Source organism: Tursiops truncatus, chromosome 21 (genome assembly GCF_011762595.2).
Source record: "Tursiops truncatus isolate mTurTru1 chromosome 21, mTurTru1.mat.Y, whole genome shotgun sequence".
In the NCBI taxonomy this organism is placed as follows: domain Eukaryota; kingdom Metazoa; phylum Chordata; class Mammalia; order Artiodactyla; family Delphinidae; genus Tursiops; species Tursiops truncatus.
The window spans coordinates 25,432,675-25,452,035 of record NC_047054.1 but is presented as its reverse complement, the minus strand read 5'-3'; the positions used below and the strand labels follow the sequence as shown (position 1 = coordinate 25,452,035).

At 37.4% G+C, this 19,361-nt stretch overlaps 1 long non-coding RNA gene across 2 annotated transcripts in view; it reads left to right on the top strand.

The window, feature by feature from the left end:
* The window catches only part of LOC141277461 (uncharacterized), a 31,857-nt gene extending 12,496 nt beyond the window's left edge, over positions 1 to 19,361 (top strand). For both annotated transcript variants that reach the window (XR_012328891.1, XR_012328890.1), the window contains 3 exons: positions 3,384 to 3,499; positions 4,370 to 4,541; positions 17,596 to 19,361. This is a non-coding gene — a long non-coding RNA (uncharacterized lncRNA). The remainder of the gene's footprint in view (positions 1 to 3,383; positions 3,500 to 4,369; positions 4,542 to 17,595) is intronic.

The following is a 19,361-nucleotide window of genomic DNA, read 5'->3' as shown; positions in this document are numbered from 1 at the left end:
TCATAAACGTTTTTGGCTTGTTTGTTGGGAATATTCAGATAATTAAAAAAACCTTTTATTAGCAGAATGATAATTGCTGATATCTTTCAATTCTGGAGCTTGGGAGTTAGACTACAGAATAGATTTGGACCCCTTTGGAGATCTATCTATCTATCTATCTATCTATATATATCTGAAGCTTAAATATATATATATAATATATATAAGTTTAAATATATATATATATATCTCTCTCTGAAGCTTAAAGCTCATCTCCTTTGTGTGAGTCCCTCAAATTATAACTAATTATTCCTCCCTCTTTGATCTTATAAATCATTGCTCTTTCCTCATTTATCCTTTAGCATATTTCTAGGTGTAAGTGAGCAAACTTAGGTAATATATAATCTAAGTTTGTACCAAACACTGAAATAATTGGGTAGATTAAAATATGTACTAAAACCATGCAGAGAACTTGGTAAGGATCTCTCTGTTGGACTGAACAAGTTTCACAGAAAAATGAAAGTCTTAGTCTGAAAAACCTTAGGTCCCTGGGAAAGGATCTGGGCAAGAGGAAAGGAAGAATGTTTTTCACACTGCAGCCCTGGGTCACGTGCATGGATGCAGAAGTCCTGTTCCAGCTCTGACATCACCAACTGAAGCCAAACCCGGCCTCTGTACCCTGACACCAAATTAAATCTCAGAGACAGAGTTTTGGGTGAAGTAGAAAAGAATAGCTTTATTGCTTTGCCACGCCGAGGGGGCCACAGAAGGCCAATGCCCTCAAAACTGTGTGTCCCCCCTTGGAGAGGGTAGTGAGAAGTTTCATAGTAATGGTTCAAAGAGGGCATGATCAGCTCCTACGTTCTTCTGATTGGCTGGTGGTGAGGTAAGTGGGAGTCGGCATCCTCAACCTTCTGGTTCCAACCCATCTGGGGTCTCTGTGCTTGTGGGCAGCACACAGTTACCTTCTCCCACCCGGTGGGGGTTTCAGTATCTGCAAAACAGCTCAAAGATATTGTTGTGTGTATCCCTTGAGGGGGAACCAGGAACCTGCCCCAAGGCTGCACTATTGTTTCTTTTGACTGTTCCTCCCTTGTCTCTGCATCCACTCCCTTCCCTAATTAACAGCTGCTTGAATCTGCCCATTGGAACTGAGGGAAGGTCATGGAGGCTGAACGAAGCTTATCTCCTGTAATCAAGAAATGGGGGATGCAGAAAGGCTTTTGTGCCCAGGAGCCCCACAGGGCCCTGCTTGGTATCACAACTCTGTGAACTTAAGGGAACTTACAACCTCCCTGACTTCCAGTTTCCTCAACTATCAAATGGAGACGGTAATACTAAGCTCCTAGGGTGGATATGATAATTAAATGACACATATAGAATTTAACAGTGCCTGGTTCGAAGCGCTCAGTCAATATAACCTAATGATAATGAAAATGGTGTTGAGAGTGAGTAGGGGTTGATCTACTGGAAGATGGAACAAACTGTGGAGATAAATTCTAGGGCCAAATCCAAGCAAGAATAAAGCCTAACTTGGGAATTAAGTATCGTGGGGCATTTTCTAAAGTTAACTGATTTCAAATACTTTCAATCCACCACTCTTTTAGTGCTTCACTTGTCTGAAAGCCATGAGGTTTAGGATCTGTTGTCTGATTATTACGCTTTATAACACACTCTCAACAAAGGAGATGAAAGGGAATAAATTATTTTGTAGTATTTCTTTCTCCAAGGTATCAACTGCTGATTTTGAGACACATAATTATTAAAATTATAATTGGCTATTGGCAAGTAGAACATTGGAAGCAAAGAAATGAATTATAAAAGAATGGAAACTCTGTGGATCATTTTTATTCTTCTGAGTCATTTGTGCTACTTAGCGGCCCTCAGAGAAACAAATCAATAACTATTGTTTAGAACTTCCCTCCAGCTTCCAGTGCTTTGGGAGCCTTTTTTCTATCAGTGAGCCGTAATTTCATCAATATGGTATCATTAGCACACCACAGTTAGCAATTAACCTTTATCCAATAAGCTCCTTTATCGCTTTAGGAAAAAAACCGTCAGTCCCAGGGAATATACTCAGGTTTCAGTGGTACAGCTAGTTCTATTTAGGAGAGATGAAACAGCTGTTAAAGTTAGAGTCAGAGCTAGAGTAAGCATTGATTTGTAAGAACCAATCTCCTGCTTTTAAGGCATCCCGAGGAACGGAGGGGGTATCCATATCCGTCGTTTTTAATTTTAGTCAGAAGTAAAGTGCTCCCCAATAGGGGCACCGTTATACTCTGGTTTCTTGCAGGGCTCATTAGCAACAGCTCCATTTTGGATACCAAAATATGTATGGGTGTTCCAGTAGTTACGCTCCTGTATAATTACTTCAAATGATCCTCACATCAACACTGGGAGGCAGTGATAATTACGCCCATTCTTCTGATTGGAAAGTAAAGCTCACAAAGGTCAAGTAAACTGCCCTTCCTCCCACAGCTATTAAGTATTACAAACTCTGGGTCATTCTTACTCATTTTCACGAGTACTTTTGAGCCAAAACATATTCCTGGATCCTTGCCCCAGATCTACCAGTAAATTTCTGGATGACCTTGAAAGTTGCCTCTCTGGTTTTCAGTTTCCTCAGCTGTAAAATCAGCTGTAATAACAGGGAGTTGGTTCAATGGACTCTAAGCTCATTTCTAGATGTGAGATCTATGATTCCAGACGTCTCCAAATTAATTTTGTATCTCAGCAAGAGTAGTATTAATTTTGTGTGTGTGTGTGTGTGGTACGCGGGCCTCTCACTGTTGTGGCCTAGTATTAATTATTGGTGCAATTACATCATAATGTCCCAGTCATTGTCCTAGAGTATATTTTTTAAGAGTAATGATGTTTTTAGTAATATGAACACCCTATGCGGCCTTTGTCTTTTACATTTTTGCAGGGTGTTTGTTGGCTCTTTTCTTTAAAATAGTGTCCAGGGTTTACAGATTATACTCATAATAATATTAACCATTAATTTCTTCCTAGATCTAAAAAATTGCTTCTGACATGTATTATAAGTAACCGGAATGATTTAAATAGTCAGAACAAAATAATTAAGAGATGGATGACATAGGGATTCATTCCTGCTGTTCACGTTAATGTGAATTGGCTGGCATATAAAATGTCATTAGTGAAGGCAAAAAAGATTCCAGAGACAGGTCTACGAATAGTCTATGTATTAGATGAAAACATTCCAAGTAGAGAAAGAAATGTCCCACTTTAATTTGTCATAGACTAAATTAAATATAGAAAGACATAAAAGCTTTTGTTAAGATTTTTTTGTTTCATGTACAGGGACAGTTGGTCTCAAAAGATTAAAATTGAATACAATCCAGTAGAGAAACAGTAACTTTTAAAATTCACAAAAACCTTTGCAGAGGGAAAAAGGAGAAAACAACCTATGAAATAAATTTAAAACCCTGGAGAACGTTCCTTGGTTTGTCTAGCTCTTGAAGAAGAATCCTGTGGACCTTGCTCCTTCATCGTGCTAGAGGTGAGCTCTAAATGGAGTTAAATTCTCCTCAATTGCATGTTCCACTTACAGCCATGAGGTCTGAAAAGGGTTTAACAGGAATGGAGGAGGGCTGCAACACAATGATTGCTGTGGTTGGCACACATTATTTATTTTTATGTTATTTTATTTACTTGGGGGGAGGGTGCTTTATTTTAAATGAAGGAAATTCCTTGAGTCATTTATTCAAAATTCCGTTATCACTTCTGTTGCAGGTTTTAATAATGATACATACATATAGGTTAATGATGCCTTTTTTTTCTACCACTGACATGCCAACATTGTTTTTCCTTGTCTTTCACATCAAATATTATATGCAAGCAAGCTTCATAATTTCAACAATAAATATAGAGAAAAAATAACTATCATGGAATTTAAGATATATAATGGTCCAGTATATATACATACACATACGTGGATGTTTATGTATATGCAATTCTTCTTTTAATAAAAATCTATGACCTCAATACATACCACAGTTAAAAGGAGAACCACTGTGACTGAATTGGGAGTAAAGCCTTTTGAACTCCTTCTTCCGTCATTTCTGGTGGAGGTCACTGAGACACCACCCAAGTTTGAAAACAAATGATGTAGTCCATGTCCTTTCCACTTTTTATACATGAGGAAACTGAGGCCCGAACATGTTAAAATACTTGGCCCCATCACAGTCACTCACTCACCCACCTAGACTGGGACCTCACCCCGAGTTCAGCGATAGGACGATGGCAAACCCTTTCTTTCTGAATATCCAAAGTACTGCCTTGTAGTCACCACTGTGCTACTGATTTGGGTCTGTGACCTTGAACACACCCGTTGACCTCATTGGACTGATGTTTTCTTGTCCTAATACAGGAAAGATGATAGGAAATATTAAAACAGGAAAAGGAAGAGCAGATCTTCTACAGGACAGTTTTATTTCTACAAAATGACTTCCGGTGAAATCCTCCAGACATCACCAAAGGCTTCAACTACAGAAAATGAAATGAAACAAAAGCACTAATACGAACTTCAAAGAAAGCAAACAGTAAGAGAGATCCACTGGTACACTGGGTATCTACAATGGCATATTTCTTAAATACAACATGGAACATTTGCAGTAGAACAATGTGTGTTTCACTACTGCAATCCTTTTCTAAAATTTCCATGGTAGTGCCTCTAACAGGAGAGAAATGGGAATGTATTAGCCCTTCTTTTTTTTTTACTTTACTTTATTTATTTATTTTTTATACAGCAGGTTCTTATTAGTTATCAGTTTTATACCTATTGGTGTATACATGTCAATCCCAATCTCCCAGTTCATCCCACCACCAGCACCACCGCCCCTGCCGCTTTCCCCCCTTGGTGTCTATACGTTTGTTCTTTATGTCTTGTCTCTGTTTCTGCCTTGCACACTGGTTCATCTGCAGCATTTTTCTAGACTCCACATATATGCATTAATATACGGTACTTGTCTTCCTCTGTCTGGCTTACTTCCCCCATAGGACAGTCTCTAGGTCCATCCGCGTCTCTGCAAATGACCCGGTCTCGTTCCTCCTTATTAGCCCTTCTTACTCTAACACCAGCTGAATTTATAAGCCGACTATATTCTCATACTTTATGTATAAATATGTAATCTTTAGCATCTCATTTCTCAATTTTGCCTTTACTTTTGTAAGTAAAATTATGAATTAACTTTAATAAAAAATAATGTGCCTCTACTTAGCTATACTGCTAAGTTTTACAGCAGGACCATAGGGAGGGGAAGAGGAGGAATAAAGACACAGATAATTCTAAAATAACTTTTCACTATATGGTTAAGGATACACATGGAGCCCAGAGGATGGTACAAACATTTCCTCCATGATTCACCTTTCAGATCATGTTAATTTCACCCAAGGTGAGCATAGATGAATCCTTCTTTTCTGTTCTCCTTCGATCCCATGGATTACTATATGCTGATAGGCATTAATAAATATTTTCTGAGGAATTTTAGAATTTTAAAATTAATATCCTTTTATACCCAAATATTTTTGTCATAAAACTTTTATCATGACCTATATAGACAAATAAACATCTAGAGAAATATAGGTTAGATGCACATTAATACATGAATTCGATTTTGCAAACTATTATATGTTCTTTAAAAGGTTTTGTCTATTGTTAATAAGTAGAAAAATATACAGTGTAAATGCATACACAAAAACTTAAGTAATGATTACATATTAAGAGCAAGACTTTTGCACAAAGAAATATATTTCTACTTGGTTGAATCAGAGAGTAAAAGGAAAAAAAAGAGGCCAGTGGGGTTAAAATGTGCTGAAGGTGGCTTCTGCTAGTTCTTAAGAGTGAGTTGTACACATACCTTCACATCTCTTCCAAGCTCCTCATTCAATGACATCATGTTGGTAGTTTGAATCAGCCTAGGTGGGAGGATTTACACCGCAGGATTCAGCAAACATTCCAAATCAGGATTTGTTCAACCAGTTCTGGAGCACTGATCATTAAATAGTAATCAACACATCACTGTCTAAGACCCTGAAGAACCTAAAGAGGACCTTCACAAGCGTTCATCTGTTATCAAGACTCCTTAATTTATATCATGTACAGATTGTCTTACTTCACTACTTTTCTTTCCTTCCAGTTGTTTGGGTTTACACATTTAGATGTATTTGCAGCAAATTTAATAGCTAATATGCTGCCTTAAAAATTGTATTGTGCTATATTAAATACCAGAATGTTCCAAGAAAACTAGTCATATTATACAGGTTAGGAGAAAATAAATAATAAATACTTGCATAAAGATGAGAATTGAGTTGCAGTAACATCAGCAAGATGGCTGAGTAGGAAGCCCTGGACCCTCCTTTCTCCCATAAACACAATTCAGCAATAGCTTATGGACAGATTTCCTTGGTGAGAAATCAGAAAATGTAAATTGTGACAACAGTAACATAAAGTGTGTGTGTTGGGGGGAGGAGTCATTAAAGTTTAGAAGTTTTGCATGTGATTGAACTTAAGTTGTTATCAGCTTAAAATAAACTGTAATAGCTATGAGATATTTTATATAAGCCCCCCCATACACATACAAAATACCTATATAGAAGTTGCAGAAAAGAAAAAAGAATCAAAACATATCAATACAAAAAAATGACAAAACCAAAAAGAAGACAACAAGAGGAGAGACAGAAAAAAAGAACAACAAGACTAACAGAAAACAACTAACAAAATGGCAATTGTATATCCTTTCCTATCAATAACTACTTTAAAGTAAATGAGTTAAAAGTTCCATCAAAATATATAGAGTGGCTGAATGGCTAAAAAAATAAGACCCAAGAATATGCGGACTACGAGAACATCACTTTAGATTTAAGGACACACACTAACTGACAGTGAAGGCATGAAAAAAGATATTCCATGCAAACGGTAACCAAAAGAGTGTGTAGGTGGCTATACTTATATCAGACAAAGGAGACTTTAAGTTAAAAACTGTTGCAAGAGACAAAGAAGGACATTTTATAATGATAAAAGTGTCAATCCACCAGGAAGCCATAACAATTATAAATGTAAATGCATCTAACATAAGAACATCTAAATATATAAAGCAAATGCTGACAGAACTGAAGGGAGAAATAGAGAGCAATAAAATAATAACAGACTTCAATACCCCACTTTCAATAATGAACAGAACACCCAGAACAGGAAACAGAGGACTCAAATAACACTATAGACCAAATGAACCTAACAGACATGTACAGATGTACAGAACATCCCACCCAGCAGCAGGGGAGTACACATTCTTCTTAAGTGCACGTGGATCTTTCTCCAGGATAGATCACGTGTTAGGTCACAAAACAAGTCTTAACAAATTTAAAAAGGTTGAAATCATACTAAGTATGTTTTCTGACCATAACGGTATGAAACTAGAAATCAGTAACAGAAGGACCATTGGAAAATTCACAAATATGTAGAAATTAAACAATGCACTGTTGAACAGCCATTAGATCAAAGAAGAAATCAAAAGGAAATTAGAAAATACCTTGAGACAAACAAAAACAAAAGCACAACATACCAAAACTTGTGTGACGCAGCAAAAGCAGTACTAAGAGGGAAGTTCAAATGCCTGCATTAAAAAAGAGGAATGATCTCAAATAAACAACCTAACTTTACAACTCAAGGAACTAGGAAAAGAACAAACTAGGCCCAAAGTTAGTAAAAGGAAAGAAATAACAAAGATTAGAGCAGAAATAAATAAAATAGAAAATAGAAAAACAATAGGAAAAAAACAATGAAATTGAGTTTTAAGTAAACAAAATTGACAAACCCTGAGTTAGACTAAGAAAAAAAGAGAAGACTCAAATAAATAAAATTGGTAATAAAAGAAGAGACATTACAACCAACCCAAAAAGAAAAGGTGTAAGAGACTATGATGAACAATTGTATACCAACAAACTGGATAACCCAGAAAAAAATGGATAAATTCTTAGAAACATACAACCTACCAAGACAAAATCATAAAGAAATAGAAAGACTGAACTTACTTATAACTAGTAGGAGATTGAATCAGTAATCAAAAACCTCCCAACAAAGAAAAGCCCAGGACCAGATAGTTTCACTGGTGAATTCTACCAAACATTTAAAGAACTAACACCAGTTCTTCTCAAACTCGTTCAGAAATATGAAGAAGAGGGAACGCTTCCAAACTCATTTTATGAGGCTAGCATTACCCGCAAGCCAGACAAAGACACCACAAGAAAAGAGAACTACAGGTCATCCTTGATGAATAGATAGATAGATAGATAGATAGGTAGATAGATAGATAGATATAGATGCAATAATCCTTAACAAAATATTAGCAAACTAAATTTAACAGCACATTAAAAAGATCATACACCATGACCAAGAGGGATTTATCCCTGGGATCCAAGGATGTTTCAACCTATGAAAGTCAATTAATATGCTATACCACATTAACAGAATAAAGCATATGATTGTGTCAATAGATGCAGAAAACACATTTGACAAAATTCAACACCCTTTTATGATAAAACTGCTCAACAAACAACAAAGAAATTACCTCAACATAATAAAGACCATAAATGAAAAGTCCACAGCTAACATTATACTCCACAGTAAAAGACAAAGTTTTTTCTCTAAGATCAAGAAGGCAAGTATATCTACTCTACAGGTACCACAGCAATTAGGCAAAAAAAAAGAAAGGAAGGAAGGAAGGAAGGAAGGGAGGGAGGGAGGGAGGGAGGGAGGGAGGGAAGGGAAGGAATCCAAATTGGAAAGGAAGAAGTAAAATTGTTCCTGTTTGTAGACAGCATGATCTTATATATAGAAAACCCTAAAGACTCCATAAGAAAAAGCTATTAGAAGTAATAAATGAATTCAGTAGAGTTACAGGATCCAAAATCAACATACAAAAATCAGTTGTGTTTCTGTACACTAACAACGAACTATCTGAAAAGGAACTTAGGAAAACAATCCCATTTACAATAGTGGAACCTTATATTACTTATACTTCATGTTTTATTTTTTTAGTGGCTGTTCTGGGATTTCCAATATACATCCTTAAGTTATCAGAGGCTGCTTTCAAATACTATGCAACTTTGCATACAGTGTAACAACTTATAATGGTATACTTTTTCTTTCCTCCCTCAAATCTTTGTGCTATCTTTGTTATACATGTTACTTCTATATATGTTATAAACTCCACAGTGCATAATACATTGCTACTACTTTTGCTTTAGACAATTATCTTTTAAAATGGTTAAAAGTAAAGAAACATGTCTTCTATATTTATCTTCCTTTTTACCGTATCTAGATATCTTTACTTCTTTGTGTAGAACCACATTTCCATCTGGTATCATATTCCTTCAAACTAGAAAGCTTCCTTAAACATCCCTTGCAGTGCAAGTCTTTGGCAATGAATTCTCGTAGCTTTTGTTTGTCTGAAGAAGTCTTTATTTTATTCATTTAAAAAAGATATATTCATTGGGTAGAGAATCTGGGTTGACAATTTTTTTCTTTAAATACTCTGAAGATGTCACTCTACCATTTTCTGGTTTGCATAGTTTCTGAAGGGAATTCTGCTGATACGTATGTTTCACTCTCACTGCCTTCAAGATTTCCTCTCTATCCTTGATTTTCAGCATTTTTACTGTGACATGTTCTGGTTCTGGTGGTTTTTGTTTGTTTGTTTTTAAATTCTCTGGAATACTTGGATCTGTTCGTTTTCTTTCATTAAATTTGGAAAATTCTGTGAATTCGTTTCGACAACACGTGGAAACCAGCAAGAGAACCTTGAATTGCAATGGATTGAAACAAAGTAGAAGTTTGTTTCTCTCTCATAAAAAGAGTCAGAATGTAGGCAGTCCAGAACTTTCACAGCAGGTGGATCATCATCAAGGGCCAAATTATTTTTATTTTTTGTTTTACAACATTTTTACGGTGCCTTAGGGTCTAACATGGGTGCCTGAGCCTCAGTCATTATTTCAGCATTCCAGCCAGCAGAAAAAAGAAAAAAAAATGGGAGAAGGGAGAAGAATGTCCCCTCCCTTTAAAGACACCTAAGAAACTTCTTGGAAGTCTCATCTGATAATTCTGCTTATGTCTCTTGGCTAGAACTTAGTCACATTGCCCACACTGAACACAAGGAAGACTGAGAAATATACTTTTTATTCTGGATGGCCATCTAGCCAGCTAAAACTCAAGAGGTCTCTAAGAAAATAATAAGGAATATATAGTAAGGTAGGAGGCGGGTAGCAGTCTTTTCCACAGCTGTGCATGAAAGCCATGTCCTTAGCCTTTAAAAACTACAGATAGCTGGTGTTTCAATTACCTATTGCTGTGTAACGACCACTCCAAAACATAGTGGTTAAAAATAACAATATTATCTTATTTCTCATAATTCTGTGCTTGGCTAGGCTCAGTTGGACGGTTTTCCTCATCTACATGGTGTCTGCTGAGGATCACACATGAGGCTGATTTCAGAGGGGAGCTTGGCCAGCACTGGAATATAAAAGACAGCCTTGCCCATGTGTCTGGGGTCTTGGTAGGGAAAACTGGGATGTCCACAAGGCTGCAATATCTCCTTCTTTCTCCATCAGGAGAGCCAGGTCTCTCTACATGGTGGTGAAAAAGGCTCTAAGAAAGTAGGTATAAGATGCCAAGTGTCTGAAAGCCTAGGTCCAGAGCTGTCATGATGGTACTTCTATCGTATTCTATTGGTCAAAGCAAGTCACAAGATTATCCCAGATACAAGAGCAGGAGAAAGAGACTCCGCCTTTGTATCGTAGGTGAGGCAAGTGCACAGAATGAGAGGACGAATTGCTGGTGGCCATCTTTGGACTCAGATCACTACTTCACTTAGAGATTCTCCATAGGCTAGGAGTTTGCTGAAGTTGTCTGTTCTTAGAATGAAAGGAAGAGAGGAAACTCATAGGTGGTTGGGTTTATGCACAAGAGTAAGAATCACTGGCTCACTCTGGTATCACTGCCAGAATCCCAGCAGACAAGATCTTGGAAGCGGCACAAAGAAGTACACATAATTTCTACATAGAGAAGCTCCTAAAGCAACGAAATTACTCTCAGACAGTGTTGTCAGCAGTTTAGACTGGTATAACCTTTCTAGGTAATAGAAAGGTTAGAAAAATGTGTGTCCCATTGACTCAGTAATCCCAATTTTAAAGACTCTATCTTAAGCACATATTTTAACAAGTGTGAACAAAGATGTGTAATGCAGTGTTTTGTATATGGATGCAAACCTGGAAATAATTGAATATTTATTAGAAAGGGGAGATTTATTTAGAGGGTTAATAGAATGCACTGCAGTTTTAAAAAATAATAAAGTGTGAAAAGTCTTCACCATATCTGAAGTAAAAGCAGCCTAAAAAGGAGACTATAAAATTGTATGTGTATAAATTGTATATAATTTTATTTTCTTTTGCAAAATTATGCATAAGAAAATGTCTGGAAAAATATACATTAACAGTGGTCATATTATGGTTCCTATTACTTTTTCTCAGTTGTATTTTCTAAACAAAAAGTTTTTTATGATAAACAAGCATTATTAATGTACTAAAATAATATTATATACAATATTAGATACTAAAGCAGCTGCATAGTGTCCAGTTGGCTTGGTTTATGTTTTCCAAACATAACCATGTGAGTAACTTTATGTGGGTTCTTTTTGTTCTTCCCAAGGAACAGAGAATTATATTCAAACATTCCCTTTCTGTACATAATTTTAATTTGTGAGCCCTGCCATCTGTGTGAGGCTTGTTGCATCACTCCTTACTAGAGGTTATTGTTCAGGCTTTCCCACTTTGGAATAATTACAACAGAATAACCTTGAAGTTATCACCTCTAATAGCAAAAGAAAGCAAGGTCCTGAGAACCTGACTATCTTCTAAACCAGCATAGAAAGCCAGAGAATCAGAAGGAATGAGAATCAGGGTGTAAAGATTTATTAGGCTAAAACATCATTTCAAAAGGTCAAAATTCCACATTATTTCATTAGGTTTGAAGTAACTCATGAAGGCCTTCCCACTTATCACGTGCCCAGTTTAGGAAGGTTGTTAAATGAAATAGGAGGCATGTCCCCTGGAGAAAGAGAGAGAGAGAAAGGGAGAACACAGACACAGAAGAAAGCCACCAGGAGCCCTTACAAAGCAACCCACCCACAGACACTGACACGAGGGTTCCAAGCAAGCAGAGTTTACAGAGAGCTCATTTGTAATCTTCCAGACTCAATCCAATTTCTGATCTTCTTAAAATTCTCTCTAACCTCTGCAAATCGAACATCATCATTGTTATACTCCTGTCTTCTTAATGTAAGGGCTGGCTATCTATTTGATACCATCTAAATATTACTTTGAATCTGAATTGGTATCTTCAATATTCTGCTTTGGGTTGTTACATTTTTTTCAGTTTTATTATAAAATCACTTCATATTAAAATTTACATAAGTAACATTCAAATATATTTTCATCAAAATGCAAAATAATAAAGGTTAACATTGTTGAGCACTTACTCTATGTCAGGCATTTAAAAAAATTTACATGTACTTCTTCAATTCTTGAAACAACTCTATGAGGTAGCTTATGTTATTATCTTCATTTTGCTTAAGGAAAGCAGGGTACACAGAGGTGAAGTAATTTGCCCAGAATGTCTCCAGAGCTAGAACTCTTAAGCTCTATATTATACTATTTCTCATTAATATAAGATAACATGGAATAAAAATGGGAATGGTACCTGCACAATTATGTGAGACAGCCCTGCCTCTGTTACTCTCTGGTCATTTGTCTTTCCAGAGATTTATCTATTCATTTGCATGTTCATTTACATGTATGAGTACCAAGTATGAGTCTCACTCCATAAACTATGCATGTACAATGTAATTTTTCTATAACTGAACTTAATTGGTCTAATTTTTCTTACGGCACAAACGTATTCTTTTTTAATTCCACGTCTCCTTGACACTTTTTCCTGGATTGTCTGTAGGTTCTTCAGGGAATGCCAGGTACTACATTATGGGGAAGCATCGGGGGTCTCCATCCTGAGACATCCATAGTTCCATCTGATCCTTATTCAGAAGGATCACTGTCAGTGACAGAGAGGCCTCTCCAGATCTGTGTCTTTCTTAGCTATACCTGCATCCCGCAAAAGCAGATTTAAAATTATCCCACTGTTCCCAAACTCCCCTTGGGCTGCAGTAGGAAACCAGGTGGGGCTGCAGAAGGCCCTTCACCACCCAAGCACTGCTCCTCAAGTGCTTCTGAATCCTCTTGCAGCAGGGGGAGTTCTGGGGCCTTGTCTTAGAACCCTTACCTGGGAAGGTCCATGGAGAGCAGTCCAGGGTCACTGGCACTGGATTCCTCAAATGTTGCTAGAGCTTCTATTATTTCTCTTCTCCTCTCCCCTTCCTCTCTGGCATGGTGAGAGGCTCTGTCTCAATGGATATGTAACTCGTTTACCTTATTTCTTTGATGCTTTTATTCTCCCACTTCAGGGAAAAAAATTGCTCTGATTGTATTTTTCCAAATCCTCGAAACTCAAAAGCCAAGATTTAGAAAACAGTTACAAGGTTTCACTGTTATATGTGAGGACCGTGATAGGATTCTTTTATGTAATCTTTATCAAGCTATGGTGGCATCCTTTTACTATCTATTGGGACTTCTACTATTATCAAGAATGGGAGTTGAATTGTATCAAATGCTTTCTAAGCATCTATTGAGATAACCATATATTTTTCCTTATATACATTCTAAAGTAGTAAATCACATTAATAGATAAGCATATATTCAGTCTTCTGCATTTCTGAGAAAAGGTCTCCTTTGTCCTGAATTATCAGCCTTTTTCATGTGCTGGTGGCTCGAGTCACTGAGATTTTGAAAACCCGTGATTGAGTTTGAGCATTTTGTAGGCGCCTGGCTCTGATCAAGTCACTTAATGTTCATTAACTTTAGTTCCCTCAAGTGCAATATAAGTACTTCCATCCTAGTCACAAAGTAGGTGTTAGGATTAGGTAAAATTGTAAAATTCTTATACAGTAAAAAAAAAAGAAAAAAAAATGTTGTACAGATATCATTTATTACTTCAGGTATTCAAGAGAACTGAGTGATTATACTTGTATCCTTACCTAGCATGCCGTTAATGAGGATGCACTAGTGCATTGAATTACCACTTCGTGCAGCTCTCCTTTTTTCTAGTGGCAGTGGCTCCACGCACCAAATGGGTTAGGAGCCCAAGGCACACAGGATGATAAGTTAATTTTCCCTAAGACTGCATCAATGTTAGAAATGCTGTCATGGCTTCGTGTGAGGGTCCAGGGATACCGACCAATAGTTCTTGGTTAGTAGCTGGAGCTACTTCTTCAAGAATAACGACCGTATTTTGATGGGTAGAAAGAAAATGGCCCGTGGGATGATATTTTGAACGTTGACCACTAGATGGCATTATGAGCCTATCAGAATTGTTTTAATGAGGCATTTATTCACCAGTTAAATACTAATTAGTTAAAGAAAGATATTAGTAAATGGAAGTTAGTGATAATAACAGCACTATCTTTGAGAAAGCTGTTTGTCCTCCTTGTCTGAATATCAGCTAAAGGTAGCAATAATATCTAGAGACAATGTTATTTAGCCCTCATTTCAAAACAATCACCTCCATAAGGAAAATAATTACACTAAAGCAAATGGAAAGGATACACTCTTAGAAACAAAAAGTCAGTGAGAAATTCTATCAAAAAAAAACCAAACATATTTTTGTTCTCAACTGAATTGCCTAAACACTTTGTGAGATAAATGAATTCCAAAAGAGTTTAGATAACTTGGCTTCAAAAGGAAGTGGGTAGGATGACAATGAGGAAATAATTTTAGGTTTAACTCAGAGAGGGCTGCTTCTCCTGTCATCTCTTTGGGGTTGCTTTTGGCAACGGAACACTTAGATGGATGGAATTTAGGTAGTAATAAGAACAAATATTCGAATGATTATTAATTCTTATTTTAATTCATATTAACTATCATGACAGGAAGTAACTGAACTTAAAGCTAGGACTTCTTTGTTGGGGACACTCATAGTAGCATTTACTGACGCTAAACAAACACTGGCTTTTCTGGTTTATTCTGCTTTCCTATCATCTCATTTATCCCCTCCATGCATCTCCACTTCCTCCAGTACACCTTCACAGGTTTCCCCAGCTATCAGAAAGTAGAGTTCCTATGGACCCTTTCACGAGCCACGATGCTGTAAAGCAAAGAAGCAACTACCTTTGGACACATCTTGCTAATGGAGGCACAAAATAAATGGAGATAAAGCACAGATGCTCACAGACACAGTTCAAAGCTATGGCGGCCGCTTGCTGAGATCCTGAGTGTGGTTCTGGGGAAGGAGCTTGACGGGGCCATTCTCCCTATTCTGGGTGCACAGATGCCTCTACTAAGTCTCAATGCAAAACAAACGCTGGGGTCTTCCCTGGTGGCGCAGTAGTTGAGAATCCGCCTGCCAATGCAGGGAACACGTAGGTTCGATCCTTGGTCCAGGAAGATCCCACGTGCCACAGAGCAACTAAGCCCATGCGCCACAACTACTGAGCCCGCACGACACAACTACTGAAGCCCATGCGCCTAGAGCCCATGCTCCGCAACAAGAGAAGCCACCGCAATAAGAGCCCTGAAATTATTCTGGAATTTCGGGGGGTTTTGTTTGTTTTTTTGTTTTTGTTTTTTAAGTACAGCCCACAACGAAGAGTAGCCCCCGCTTGCCACAAGTAGAGAAAGTCCACAGTAGAGAAAGCCCAGCAAGGAAGACCCAATGCAGCCAAAAATTTAAAAAAATTAATTTAAAAAAACCCCAAAAAGCAAACGCTGAATGCTATTTTTGCTTTTTACCTTTTATCATAAAAGCGAAAATCCTCTTCAGATTTCTTTCTGTTAGATAAAATAGGTACTAATGCAGGTTTTTCGTAAAAGCAAAGTGGCTTAGAGAGAACTTTTGAAAATTGGAGGATACCTGCACTCACTCTCATAGTATTTTAAAGAACGAAACACCTCTCTCTCTCTTTAATCTCTTGAGAAAGAAAGAACACTCCCAAGTTGGCAGCTCACACTGCTCAGAGTGAAATACAGTGGTCTGTGGGTGCCGGAATCATGCCTGGAAATACTGTCCCCAATACACACATGTATAACATCAGCTGTAAGTACAGCTTGTGTCTGATCCTCAGTCCTACTTGGAATGTTTGAGATGATTGCCTACTAGGGATCTCTTTACAACTATGAAATAGTAGGCTTTTCATCAACAATTATTTCATAATTTATATATATAGATAGGCTTGATAAGGAAGAGACCAATTTCTAATGGCCAGGGAGTTTTAGGAAAGAAGAAGAAGAAATACTCCCAAAGACTTACTAGTGCATAGTAATCCAATATCTAGAGCTGAGATCTGACAGAAAAGTTCATAGATGTCAAGGATTCTAAGAAAATATGTTTACACAGTTTTCTTGGGTCACATTTTTGGCTTCAAACTTTATTTCACGGTTTTCAGGAATTCTGTCTTCACAGTGAATCAGTAAATGGTCAACATTTAAGACACGCCACTCTTCTGAAATCAATCAAAGTTCAAGTAGAACATTCTTAGTCAAGTGTTGAGTCATGCTGACTAAGAGGCAATGGTGCAGGGAGGTGGGAGAGAGGATTGAGGCCCTCACAGAAGTCACTTGATTAACAATAGCTTCATTCTAGGACTGGAGAGCTCTCTAGGTCCAGGAGTCAGAGTTCCTAACCAATGGGAGAGACAGAAGGTTGAACAGCCCCCTTTATTTCAGTGGGAGAAAAATCTCTGGAATGTTATTTGCATAACTGTGACCTCAATTCAATACAACATGTCCAAGCAGGTAAGACAGAATCCACTATACTGGAGGTCGAAGTCTCAAGGGTATACTTTTAACATTTCCATTACAGAAATTCTTATCATGGAATAATGTTCTCATCTACACAAGGTGAGACTATAAGGTAATGTGATTCATTTAACAAAACAACAAGCATAACAGAATGCATGCAATGAGATGAATGTGGGCTCTTGTCTTTGGAGAATAGATTTGAATTTTGGAAACAGCCAAAATGTCAGTAGCTTGGAGGTAGGGCAAGGGAGAACTCTTAAAAAGCTGAATAATTGGGAAGATTGAAGCTGCAGTGCGCAATCTCTTTTTTCAAACAGGAGCTTCTTTTGGTTTTCACAAAGACCTTCCCTGCCTGAGGTAAGGTAGCTTGAGACAGAGAGCAGTTATTTGTGATATGGTCATGTGTGGACATTCCATGAGAAAGAATGCACAACTTGGAGAGTCAACTTGATAGACCTTGAAAAGACTTAATACATGATAATTGCATAGACTAATTGAGGATGTCTATATCTAAAGAATTGAGATTTTGAGTCACGTGCCGTTATAAGGAATTCCAAGGATCCACTGAATTTATCCTATTCTGGAATTTCAGTTTTCTTTGTTTGTTTGTTTTTGTTTTTATTAGTACAGCCCAATAGTCTAGGTATATGTTCTGAGATTGTTTCTTAATGTGAAATTTGCCTTATTCTTTGCATTTAGGATAATTGGATTTGGCTTATAAGAAACATGAGAAAAGAAGATTTACAAGCAACCTATGCTAGATCTAAGATCTTCTACAGAGAATTGACTTAATGTGGTCTCCATCTTCTCCACTGACAGAATCCCATGATTTGGACTAGCGCACAATGAAAGAATTGGATTAGATGTAAAAGGTTTCTAGAAAAAACTCTGAGTCTTCCGCCCTGATGATCTATGAGTAGGAAATGTGATAATATAGCAGCCTACCCAGAGAGCTTTATTCCATGCTGCCTATTTTCAGAAGAAATAATGACTTCCCAACTGGAGAGTCACCATGTTCATCACTTACAGAGGCTGGGTACTTGGCAATCTCGACCAAAATATTAGCTAAGGATACCTGGGTAATAAAGGAAAGCCTTCCTTATTGATATTTGCAAATTACAACAAGTCTTGATGTGGCTTTGAGTTATATATCACCTATATGATCTATTGTAATTAGCTACATATATGACATATAACTGTACATATGACACCTGTGCACACGACAGATATGTGTAGATGTATATTACCTATATGAAAGAATATTTGGAAAATTTTCCTTTCAAGAAAGTATTTCTGTAGATTTGGAGACAATTTTCTTGCTCCACAATTGTGTATTTCTCCTCTTATTCAAAATACTCTTCTGTGTAAGAAAGTGACCAAGGGGACTTCCCTGGTGGTCCAGTGTTTAAGACTCTGTGCTTTCACGGCAGGGGGTGCGGGTTTGATCCCTAGTCAGGGAATTAAGATCCTGCATGCCATGCAAATGCGGCCAACAAAGAAAAGAAGAAGAAAAAAAGAAAGTGACTAAAATGCAATTGTCTTCCTCATCAAAGGAAATTAGATTGATTATATTATAAGTCTCCCTCTCTCCACCAAGTCGAACAATATTAGCCTCCCGTTTCATCCTAAAACAAAAAGCCTTCAGGAGCAGGGGTGAAGGGGCTACAGGAAAGAGGTACACTGGAAAGAACCCTGAAATGTGGGACCAATTCCACCTTTGCCCTGGAGCAGCTGTGTGCCTTTGGGCAAATCATGTGACCTCTTAGGGCTTCAGCTTCCTGGTCTGTAGAATGTAGAGTTGAACCAGAGAGTTTCTTAGGCGTGTGTGCACAGAAGAATCACGTGTGTCTACCCAGTGTGCACAGAAGAATCACCTACAGTCTTCGAAAGAGATGAGTTCCTTGAAATAGGTAATGGTGTTTTAAACCCAGAGCTTACCACAGGATGTGACACGTAGTTAAGGTTGCCAGATTTAGCAAATAAAAACACAGAATGTTCAGTTAAATATGGATTTCAAATAAATGATGAATACATTTTTAACATGAGTATGTCCCAAATATTTATCTGACAACCTGACACATAAAGGAAGTCAAAGTTTGTTCATGTGATGAACTTACATCACCAAGCCTCTACTGGTGGGAATTTTAGATAAAGAATGGGAAGTGGTAGGGGATGTGTGTTTCAGTAGTTTTCCGGTCATACCACATGGGGAGTCTCTTGCTTTTTTTTTTTCAAGCTTTATCAGCCTTGATTGGAGTACTTTTTCAACCTTCGACAAGAACTATGTCAACTGGAATGCTTTAGGCTGTGAGTAAAGTACACCTCAATTAAAATAGTCCAAACAATAAGGAAATTTATGGATTTACTTAACAAGAGGTCTGGAGCTGAGATGAAGCCATCAGGGACCCAGGTGTTTCCATCTTCTTTCTGCTGGGACATCCTAGGTGTGTTGGCTTTCACCTTCA